The sequence below is a fragment of the Copadichromis virginalis genome, linkage group LG7 (genome assembly GCF_057382275.1).
Source record: "Copadichromis virginalis isolate Kocher_CV1m ecotype Utaka linkage group LG7, C_Virginalis_male_GT1.1, whole genome shotgun sequence".
In the NCBI taxonomy this organism is placed as follows: domain Eukaryota; kingdom Metazoa; phylum Chordata; class Actinopteri; order Cichliformes; family Cichlidae; genus Copadichromis; species Copadichromis virginalis.
In genome coordinates this window covers 3937412-3949582 of record NC_140624.1, presented here as the reverse complement: position 1 = coordinate 3949582, position 12171 = coordinate 3937412, and the positions used below count along the sequence as shown (strand labels likewise).

At 41.1% G+C, this 12171-nt stretch overlaps 1 protein-coding gene across 1 annotated transcript in view; it reads right to left on the bottom strand.

Moving 5' to 3' along the window:
• Positions 1 to 11229, bottom strand: part of tspan9a (tetraspanin 9a) — a 193055-nt gene extending 181826 nt beyond the window's left edge. The window contains exon 1 of the mRNA XM_085461245.1: positions 10969 to 11229. The gene's annotated coding sequence lies outside the window, so the exon portion shown is untranslated. The remainder of the gene's footprint in view (positions 1 to 10968) is intronic.
• Between the last annotated feature and the right edge of the window lie 942 nt (positions 11230 to 12171).

Below are 12171 nucleotides of genomic sequence, written 5' to 3'. Positions count from 1 at the left end.
CTGAGTAAAAGACTCGAGCAGAATTTACTGGGTTCATGGTCATTCTCTTCAACACAACAACACCCTGATAGCTTGTCTGGGTTGAGCATTAGAAGTGGGATTTGCTGTGATATATCTGGCTTTGTATATGTTTTCACCGCATGCTTGGCTGAACAATCTCATTCAGCTACAAGAATGTGGAGAAAGCGTCGGCTATTCAACACAATAACAGGTTCATTGCCCTCAATCAAAACGGATCACTGCTTTTTCTTTCAAATAAAAGAAACTGAGATATTCATATTTTTATTTGGAACTTTCAGAAATCAGCATTACAGCATGTTAAAAAAAACTACAAGTGCAGAACAGCAGCAGGAAAAAAACAAAACAACTAAAAACTTATCGTCATTTCAGGTGTTTCTATAGTGTCCATGCTTCAGGTACAGAATCAGAATCAGAATCAGAATGGGGTTTATTGCCAAATGTTGAGCAGGTTTACAACATTAGGAAATTGCTGCGGTGCTTCAGTGCAAACATAGTGTCATAAATAGCACTTAAATAGACATGAAAAAATAAAAGTAGGAATAAGAATTAAAAGTGCTACGTAGAAAGATATATACATGAGTGCAGGTGGTGATCAGTGCCAAACATGGAATGATGCAGTGACACAGCGTAGGGTCATGTGTTAGTGGTGGGAACAGTCATACGGTTATTGTTCATGTGTCCAACAGCAGAGGGGAAGAAACTGTTCTTATGGCGAGAGGTTCTGGTGCGAATGGACCGGAGCCTCCTGCCTGAGGGGAGCAGGTCAAACAGACTGTGTCCAGGGTGAGAAGGGTCAGCTGAGATCCGGGCTGCACGCCGCAATGTCCTGGAGGTGTACAGGTCCTGCAAAGATGGGAGTCTGCAGCCAATCACCTTCTCAGCAGATCGCACAACACGCTGCAGTCTCTGTTTGTCCCTGATAGTGGCTCCAGCGTACCACTATCAGGGTTAACAGCTGACTGATGCAAATAAATACAAAAATAAATACAAAAAGGTTTATTAAATGTTCTTTTCAGAAATGATAGTATGGCTCATTGGAGGTGTAAAATAAGTTACTTTACATTTAATTACATGGGGGGGGGGGAAACTGCTTCTTTTAAAAGGCAATTCTTTCTAATTAGCTTAGCCTTTTATCTATTATAATGCAGAAAACGTGGGATTTGGGTGTTTAGATATTTTGTTTTAAACTAAACAGCCAAATGTTCAGTGTGTTCAGATCATCAAAATGACAATTACATATGTTAATCTGCAAGGGTGAAATTATTTATTGTACCTTTCTATTACAGTATTACGGTGTAAGCCAATCACTGCAAAGACCCACAGTTTGTCTGCTTTGAAAACCTTTAATTTGATGGTTATAGTGGAACATGTTATTTTTTCTGTCATAGCACTCAATTACACAAAAAAACCTTTACAAAGACAGAAAAGTATATAGACAAATGTCTCTAATTTTTACCTACCACAGAATGTGAACAGTCATACTGCGAACCATCCGAAAACACACTAGACACCACAACTCACACAGTAATTTACACAATACAGTCAAAGTTCATTAGGATACAACGTTCAGGAATTGATCTCACTACTTTAACTTAATTATTGTAAAAAAAAAAGTTTGCTACGATATAATATATTTGCCACGTCACCTCTTCAGAGAAACCTACTACAGCAATATTGGTACTAATATTTGATCATTTAAAAATCTAATACATGATACAAAATGTGCAGAATTTTTTTCCCCAGGCACAAAAAACACAGAGAAAATTTACCAAACATTTGTCACGTGTAGTTATGAGTCCCTGCTAAGATAATAGTTTTAAAATATTGGTACAATGTGTGTGGATGAATCATTGGGAGCTTGGGGAGTGTGATCGTGTGTACAGCGTCTCTTTATGTCTGTCTCCACGTTGGGTGAGTGTTGAGTAATTGCATATGAGAGCATGAGGGTGGGAATGGATGTTTGTATCTGTGTGTGCCTGTATGCCTGTGTCAGGTCGGGTATCAGACGCCACCTCTCTGGGGACATCTCAGGCGCTCCAAGGTTTGGAGGCCTATCTCCACCCACCACCACTTCCCCTGCCAGTGGCAGACGCCCTCAGACGTCGGTGCGTTGGTGGTTCTTTGTGTCCGGGGGTGGGCGTCCAGGTACACACCGGCTCACTCCTTGGTGGCTTCTTGTCGGGGCCTGGAGCCTGGGGCTCGCTCGGGACACTTCGGAGGTGGGGTGCCCCCGGCCTCTCGGCCTGGGGCTCGGTCACTCAGGCACAGCTGGCTGCCGGCGGAGCTCACGGGCGCGTCACTGCAACTCCCCCTGGCTTCTGCTCTGCGGCTGCTGAGTGAGCCCTCATCTGGGACTCTCCTCAGCTCTTTCTGGGACAGTGGCGCGGCTGCCCCTCTGTTGGTCTTCCTTGGTCTCTTGTGTTCTGGGGGCCTCTGGATGTCTGGAGTTTTGATCTCCTCCATACCTGCTTCACACCCTGGAGGACGGGGCTGTGGCCCCCCCACACCCTCTAACAGATCATTACATGTAGGAACCTTTTAAAAACAAGCGTGCTCATGCTCACAGGTGTACACACGGGTGCTCACACACACAAACTACACCCTTTTTGGCTCCTACCTCAAAGCACACTGTGCGCTGTCAATATTATGTGCTGCACAATAATGTTTAATATTTAGTATTTAGTTATATTCACATATATCATCGTGATGTTGTTTATTCTATTGCTCTCGTTTTCTTCTGCTTGTTTTCTTTTTTCATTCTCAACAGGTGATCCAGGTGATTGATAGATGTATTTTTTGTCTGCTTATTTTGTTAGTTTTTGTTTTTTATCCCCGTCCCTCTTCCCCGCTGTTTTTCTTTCCCTTTCTTTTCCCCAGTCAAGTCTGTCCCGTATTTAGCAAGTGAAAATAAATAAAATAAACAATAAAAGGTCAATCAAATAGACCATTACGGCAAAGCTGGGATGGTCTATTTGGTAAAGTAAATCCGTTGGGCATCTTTCTTTGCCTTTAGACAATAATTCTGATGGCAAAAGAGCCAAACGGGACAGGCAAAAAATAAATAAATAAATAAATACTATTCTACTCAGGCACACAAGCTCATGATTGCATAGTTCCAGAATGCCAGAAGTAAAAAAAAACAACAACAACAACACAAAAATACACAAATAAATAAATAAATAAATACATTATAAAACTTTTTTAAAATTACGCTGTTCTCTCCTTTTCTCTCATCACGCACAACTACGCTGCCTCCAGCAATGGTGCTATCTTTAGATCACTCTGTGCTGGAGCTCCTTCACCGTGTCAAAATCATGACCCTTCAACAACAACAGCAACATTTAAAATGATATGCATGCTTCTGGCCTGACGTCTGATGTTAGGGGTTGAAAACAGGTCACTCTTCAAATGAAAATTGCACCTTCGCCCGTGGGTTGTAATCAGAGACCGAGCCCACTGAAGTTTCGATCTACATACAACTGCAAGTATTAAGTAAAGGAAAGAGAAGATGACCCAGAATGGGAGAAATTAATAATTTTGTATTTTGTTCAAGGACTGATTGCAATCATTTGACAAACGAACATAAAGAACTTTCACTCTATGTTGGTCTCCAGTTGGCTATTTTGTCATGACCTTTCTAACAGAGCAAGCGGGATGAAGAAGAAGCACAAATCAAACAACAGCACTAACGTACAGTATATGTGCTGTACAAGTGTTTTTATCTACCCAAGCCAATAGGATGTATGTGGTCTGCCAATGTGTATGTCCTGCATGCAGCCCAAAATCTGTGACTCCACAGTAAATGTGCACAAACTGTGCATTTGCTGGAGGAATAAACTGGATGCACGGTCTGTGCACTTTCTGATACAGCATTTACATGAGTACCACCATTTCTGTGATTAGTAGATTAGTCTGCTTCTGGACAGAAGCTTATAAGCTTAGTCTAAAATGAAAACGCTGTTCAGATCCACATGCTACACCAACTGAAATAGGCCTACAGTACACCCACACATTTTATGTCCCTCTGGGATCTTTTAATCTATCATTAAAAGAGTTTTTGGCAGCAAAGACAAATGTTTTTTTACTCTCAGTAGCCACAGTTTGGCAAGTTAATACAGAGGAGCAAGTCTGACCACAAGCTTGAATTTTAACCATTTACTGGATTTTCTTAGGTGTCTCCTTGCTTATTTGGATTTTACATCAAAAGCATATTTAAGCAGCCGACTAAGAGTTGGAGCATTAATTGAGCTTTATTGCATGACTGCAGAATTGTGGTTTACTCAGTTTAATAAACATCATGTCTCTGATTAAGCTTCTTCTACAGAAAAGGTTTGGTAATGGTTTCCATAAAATTGTATCTTTGGTTTTAAACAGCTGACGTGTGACTGTATTTAAAAGCATTTATATGTAAATGTTCTGGAGTGATTTTCTATGGGATTGCATTCTTCCACAATGAACCGATGAATGGAGCCAATTTGATTAATCATCCCCCACAAATAACTCACACATGCATCACAGAGGAACGGGACGAGACTTAAGTATAATGCATTCCCCAAATATTTAGTAACAAACTCACTTATCGTTCACCTGCTCCCTATGCACACTGCCGTGAGTTCTCAGAATCGGCTCCTTGAGCACAAGAAATGACAACATCACAGAACGCAAGTATGGAGAAGCTCACGGCTCTCCAACGGGAGATTGAGAGACCAGTGTTGGACTGTAGAACTGCTTTGAAATTCATACGAGTTGTTCGCACTAAAGTAAAAAGCACCATCACTCCATGCGGATACCCTTTCGGCGCCAGCTGCGGTCGCAAGGCTGGAGCCCAACAAAAACACCCTGATAACAACTGTGTTTAGTCTGTTCCTTCCCATTCCATGTAAGGCCACCTGGGTTGGCTGGAAGACTGTTTACTTACCCTGGCAGGGCAAAGGACACTGTCTCAGCTGAACTCTGGACACGCACACACAGACATATACACTGATATGCACACACTCATCCCCCCTCCCTTTCCAAACGCCTTCGATGCTTGTTCCCTCCTGGGAACACGGCGGGTCTGAGCCCGCGCTGGAATGGTAGCGCTGGGCAGGATGGCTGCTGTGTTTGCTTCGGATTACTCCTCACCCCCCACCCGACTCTGTGGCTGGTCACATGATCCATAATGTTGTGCTGTGGACATTTATGTGCTTTTTGTGCAGAGGAATTTTTTTGTTTCCTGTTCTCATGCTGCATGCCTTTTTCCTCTTGTACTTTCCCGTTGTAGTGTATATTTCAGTGTTTATTTTCTGTGACGCTACCGATCTCCGACCTGTATCCCCATGTGATGTCTGTGTTGTGTGTGTAAGGTCGGGGGGGGGGGGGGGGGGGGTGTCTTATCAAGAATAAAACCTTGATTGATTGATTGATTGATTGAAGGGAGGTGATCTGCACAGGGAGGAGAAATATATTAGAGTTCAAAACAATATGTCACCACAAGAAAGTCTCTAAGGGTAGAAGGGAAGGAGACTCATGTTTAAAGCATTCAGTGGATGTAGGTCTCAATCCAAGTTGCATGAGGCTCTGTAGTTGCTCATAAAGTTGTTTTTAATTAGCACACTGGCATCAAGCATGAGAGCTTCTCCCGTCTTGTCAGTGAAGCTCTCTTGTGTACAGTTAATCACAACAGCTTCAAAGCTGGTAATAAATTACTCTTTCGAGATCTTTATGATTATAACAACGAGCATTTAGAACAGCAGAGGAGACGATCCCCCAATACAGGTAACAGAACAGGAAATGTTTCCTTTTTCTCTTAAATAATATTAAGAATGATTCAACTCAGAGTGCTTCTCCAACTGAGTAATCTAAATTTCCTTTACTATGTAGCATAAGATGTCATGCTACGTGTATAATATATTAAATATGATAAATGTACATTAGCAACAAGTGCTGCTTTGAATATTTACTCTTGTGCTCTCTGACGGAAAGGTTTGTGATTTGTGGCTGGGCTGATTGTAAAATGGGATGTTTCTATCAAATTATTTAACAAATTATTTATGTTTTGCTTAATTCACCTTAAGGCCTTTGAAGTTTTGCATTCTGTAGACAAACTGTAGCCCTGTGTTAGGCTAGTGACTTGTGCAGTATGTACACCACCTCTCTGCTTTATATTGTAAGGTAAAGAGCTCACAATAATACAGAGACCAGCTGCAGTCTCTCCAATGATCCTTAGTTGGTTAAGCAGCTAATAAAATAGGTGGATGGATGGAGGGGAACCGTGCAGTAAATACTGTGGTGTAAAGGGGCATGTAGGGAACTTTGATGTCAAAGATTACTGGTTTGATAAAACACTTGCTACTGTAGCTGTCTGTGGGTGGTAAGCCACCCACAGACAGGCTTTAATTTGATGGTTATAGTGGAACATGTTATTTTTTCTGTCATAGCACGTAGCACTCAATTACATAAAAAAACCTTTACAAAGACAGAAAAGTATATAGACAAATGTCTCTCATTTTTACCTACCACAGAATGTTAACAGTCATACTGCGAACCATCCGAAAACACACTAGACACCACAACTCACACAGTAATTTACACAATACAGTCAAAGTTCATTAGGATACAACGTTCAGGAATTGATCTCACTACTTTAACTTAACTATTGTCAATAAGAAAAAGTTTACTATGATGTAATGCATTTGCCTCGTCACCTCTTCAGAGAAACCTACTATATTTATATCTCAAAGAATCTGTTTACTGGGGGAACGCTGCTTCGAAAGAGACCCAGAGAGGCTGATTTAAAAGAGAATAGCTGATGCCGGCTTCTAGTGTAACCTCTCAAAAACAACGTTTTCACAACTGTGCGAGTGCACATAGCAACAGAATTACCCATCAAATCCATGCTAATGTACCTGGTCTTGCACACTCAGTTTGATGCAAAAGAGAATCTATACCCAGCTGACTGAAAAGCAGGTACATCATGGTAGAGCTTAGTCAGAACCAAGGCTGCGCATGCAGACTCCACAAAGAAGAGCCCCGGTTGATCTGCAGGTTGAATCCAGAAGCCTCTCGATGGAAGAGAACAGTGCTAACCACTGTATCACTGTGCAGCCCTAAAGCAAATTTAATGTAATATTGTAACAGTAGAGACTTCTGTACTCCTGTTCAGTTTAATAAAGCAGAACTTCACTTAGATTGAATTAACTGCCATATTTTATTCACTTCACTTCATCTACTGAAATGTTTAAAGCTGAGATAGATAATGATCAAAGTACTGCTTGTAACCTGTGGAGCTCTCACTCACACATCATGGTCAAAACAGCCTAAACTCTAAAGCAACTAATGACGAATAAAATCAACAGCATCACATCAAACATAGACATATACTGTAACTGCAGAAGTGAGATTCCCTTATGGATGTCATAAGGGAATCTCATTATAAAAGATATGGTCTATAACTAAAAGAATGTAAGTCTTTCAATGTGGAAAATGTTTTTATGTGCAACCAGATGGATTCTGGTTTTCTCCTCTTGACTTTGAAAATGAAGCCACACGATATCTTCAGTACACCAATAAAAAATGACAAAAAAGTACAAACATGATATGTAATATGATATCAGTGTCTAAGCAGTACCAAAATTTGTTTGTTATTATTTTCTGCTATTTATTTAGTTGCATGAGGAAAAGCTACATTTAATTATTTGATAGCTTGCAAATAATATTTTAATAAAAAGTGTTTACAGGTTACTGTGGGGAAGTCATTTTAGACAGCAACCATTATAGACCGGCTGTGTCCTAGAGATCAGATGAAAAAGGTTCCCACATATCCGCCCATCAACACAGACAAAGGCAAACAATGGAGGCTACAGCTAAACAGGCCACCAGGAAAGGAAGTCCTCCAAGCAAAAGACAACAAGTCTGTTGTTTCAAATTCCACTCCGACTGCAACAAAACTGCAGAGCAGACAGTATCAGTCGAGACCACACGGAACCAAGAATATTAAATGTAAGGCATAGACTGAGTTAAGGGTGCTGAAATTCAACAGTTATACAAAATAAAGCACAAACTAAGCAAGGTGGTCTGATTGTGTGTTGTCAGTAGCACCTTTAGTCTTTTTTACATTGTTATTGATTTTTTCTTCCATAGTGAGACGGTTTGGCAATGATGCGCGCAGGAAAAGAGTTCCCCGCTGTACACATTTGGAAACAATGTTCTCCCACAGAAAGTGAATAAGAAACACGATGCACTGTAGTCCTGATCACACGAGTTTTGGTGAGAGAAATCTGTTTCACCTTCACTCTGAGCAGACAGGATTCTGACTTGGAAATAAAAGGTGACTGTAAAGTCAAAATATAGGCATAGACTGTGCTGCTGGCTATGTACATGCAGCTGAGACTTGGATATCTGATCTGCATCTCATAAATGCACGCCTTGAGTAGGCCATAAATATAAAAGTCTAAAATAAAGAACATAGCGCAGGCTTCCCTGACGCAACTTGCAAAGTCAGAGTGAGTCATTGCACATGGTGCACAGCAGCAAGGAACCAGTTATCTCTCACAAAGACAAAGGCCGCTGTGCTCTTCCTGTTGCTGATTGGCCTGGAGGGATGTGATTAAAGTAGCAGAAAAAAAGGGGGGGATACAAGACAGAGCTAAATGTTGACATAGCAGCACAGCTCACCCATTGTGAGTCCTCGCAGAATGAAATCTGCCCAGCACGGACGGTCGTGCCTACTCGTCCCAGTGAATAGGAACGTTCACGAAGGGACAGAACAGAGAAACGAACTCTGCGGCGGCTGCGTGGGACAGCGAAAGCCGAGGAAGTAAACATGGTTGAGAGGCTCACATTGCCGCTTTTGTTTGTCACCACAGAGAATCAGCCAGTGCGCCCCAGGGGAAAACCTCTTCACAATGCTCATAACTGTTACTGAATTAAAATACAGTAGCCTTAGAGTGCTGACTGTGCAAAGATTATATTTATTTATGTATTTATTTTGCTTGCTCATGGATATGTCAAGTACTTATGATGAAATTCTTCCATTAATTTTACTATATCTAATCCAAGGCGGGCCATTTCTGTTCTGATGGTAGATTTCTTTGGTTAAAGAACAGAGAAAAAGTTCCCTCCAGAGCTGCTGAAAATAATCCACCACAAAAATGAAAATTCAGAACAAAATGGAAATGTTAGTTAACAGCAGCAGGTCAGTGGTGGGGCACTGACCTCATACCATGAGAGGAGGAGGAATGCGAGGTCAGACGGAGACCTCTCACTCCCCTCTCATACACAGGAATAGATATGGTGTGCCATCCATGTTTGGAAACATGAGATTAAAAAAAAAAAAAAAAAAAAAAGGGGGGGGGGGGGGCACTGCTGTTTTGACACAGCTCTTTTTGACCTTTGACCCCTTCTGTGTCTAAACTTTGTGGTAGGTTTCGTTAACAATGTGTCTTCTGTGAATTTAACATTTTTCTGTGGGAAGGAAAAAATATTTGATTTTAAGGAAAGCATGCATAAACCTTTTTGCAGAGAATTTAACTAGACCCAGTATTCTTGTCATTACTTATGTCATTTATATACTCTTACATGGTAATGAACTGATGTTTATAATACACATGGAGGCAGTTTAAGGTGATGAAGTCAGTGTAAGTGCAAATATTCCCTGTGAGTCAAAGGGTCAGGCTTCAGACTGATCTAAACACCCAGTTGTATGAGGTTTCTTTTGTTTGTTTATACCCTAAGCTCTAAGTAATGCCAGTAAAATCCTTCATACGGTCATCTCAGGCACACAGCTCTGGCCAGGGGAACCCAAATGGTGTTGACGTTTTTTGTTTGTGGCGAGTCAGGTAAAAGTTGGCTTTAATGGAGGGTGGCCTTAAAGACGGGCAGGAAAAACAGCCATTTCAAGGCTCGGAATACAACAATTAATCATAATTTCATGCTTAGGTATTCTACCCATAGCCAGGCCTACACTAAATAATATATCTGCAAATGGGATACACAAAAACATCATTCACATCCTCATTTTCAGTCATGACACTGCTTCACAGGACACAGACAAAACACTCATTGCCCACATGGAAACATGTGGATGGAAATAAAGCTTCAGACACTTCACTGTGATCAGATCTAAAATGAGATCTGCAGCATCCTTAGGCGAAAAAGATGGGGTGATACTTATTAGGCTCATCAGAATGTCTGTTACTAAACACGCCCTGTGCACAATGGTGAACAGAAGGGACAATCAGTGAGGAACTCCAGAGATGAGCCTATTGTTGAATGGAAGTATGCTGTATCATAGCAGCCTCCCATTCAGCTGTTGCAAAGGACCCAGAATATACGCTTTTGATTCTTCAAATTCCTTCAGACTTACACGATCAACTTATAATATGACCAAAGAGGCAGCAAAATGCTTCGCTTAAACCAAAGACAGGGAAATTTACTTAAATTTAAAAAGCCTTTAAAATGGACGGAGGCTAATACATTTATAGAGAGAGAACAGAGCAGGAGGATGAAAAGTTGAAGTGATCAAACATGACACAGTGTCACATTGAAATCTTGCCAAGTCCCTGCCAGAAATGAACACGGTCATGAAATAGCATTCATGGGAATAATACAGCCATTAAAGGTAATTCACTGGGATACTGAAACCACTCAATTCTCTACAGACCCACTATAATAACTTACAGTCCAGCAATAGTAAGAAACTATTCCCACAGTAGTTTAAAAAAAGGTCACTGCAAATTGGCTGCCGCACTCCTGTTCGCTTACTTATCACATCACGTCGTACTGTAGTGGTTTCATTTTAAAGCCTTCAAGCATGTCGATGCAAAAAATGTCAAGCGGAGAGTAGAAAGCTCTAAAAGCAGCGTGGCGCTTTACCGCGAACACACCGCTCGCTGAGCGGCCTCAACACCGACACGTTTAAAAATAATGATATCAATAATAAAAGCATGTAGGCAAACAGTTTCTTACCTGGTGAATCCCCAACTCTAAAGTTTCTCTGTAGCTGGAAGCTGTCAGACGGCAAATGACTGCCACGCAACTTCAGCTGAGCAGCTTTGGCCAAACTTTCCAGCCGGACGCGTTTGTTGTCCCACTTCTGTCCTGCCACAAAGTGTCTGGGACAGCACCCTTTCCAAAAATCGGACGTGTCTCCCTGACAGATGTCTTTAGCCGCTATATTATATGATGGATTGAGGACTGAGCTATCTGGTTGGACGAGGAGGAAATGAAGTTTGAGGAAGGAGGAGGGGCTCGCTCACTGGCTCCGACTGGAGCGTCGGAGACTCGGACCTTTATGAGTTACAGAGGCTTGGACTCCTATAGAAAACATGTTTGATTTATTAAGATGTGACTCAGGGGTGTGATTATATAAAAGTTTGGCAGTTATAATAACGCGAGTTTTGACAGATGACCAGAGAGAATAAATTAAAGTATGTTTCCTATTAATTAAAAAGCGAGTGGTGTTTCTGATACAGTTATATATTTCATGAGCCAATACAGCAGCAAATCTATGTCCTTGCAATGTTCGTAATCACAAACGTGTTCAGTAAGCTACCAGGCTTTCCTTTAGCTGCTGTGTGTATCTGAAAAGATTGCATAGAGCAAGTATGTAGAGGAAAGAGTGAGATGTCAGAGTGAGAGTAATATGGTGCCCAAAAATCTTCCTTTGGAAACATGATGAAGCTGTATTGACAAAGTGAGCATAAACACAGTAATTTAGTAGGAAAGGAGTGGATGGAGAATTTTAATATTTGGAACTAGCTGACAAGCCTTTACTGGACTCATCGTTTTATTTACACTGAAGTTAGGATGAGAATAAAATTGCTCACTGGTAAAGTAAACATGGCAGTATTCATGCATATCATCTAAAATTTCCAGGGATGAAAAATCACATTTCCACACATGCATGTGCAACAAAGCCTGTCATGAATGCAGTAGCCCCACAGTTATGCAGTCATACGTAGCCATAAGGTGCATTGAGCTCTTCTTGATTTAACCTCCTAAGACACGATCTCTTTAATGGCTTCCATTTTTAATTTCTCTTTGCTGTTTGGCTTTATAGTGTTCGATAGAACTGAGTAAAGATGTGCAAAACTCTTTATTTGGTGTCTGAACACAGCAGCATTTTTCCTGAGTATGAAAACAAAATGAAAAAAACAAGAACAATTGTGC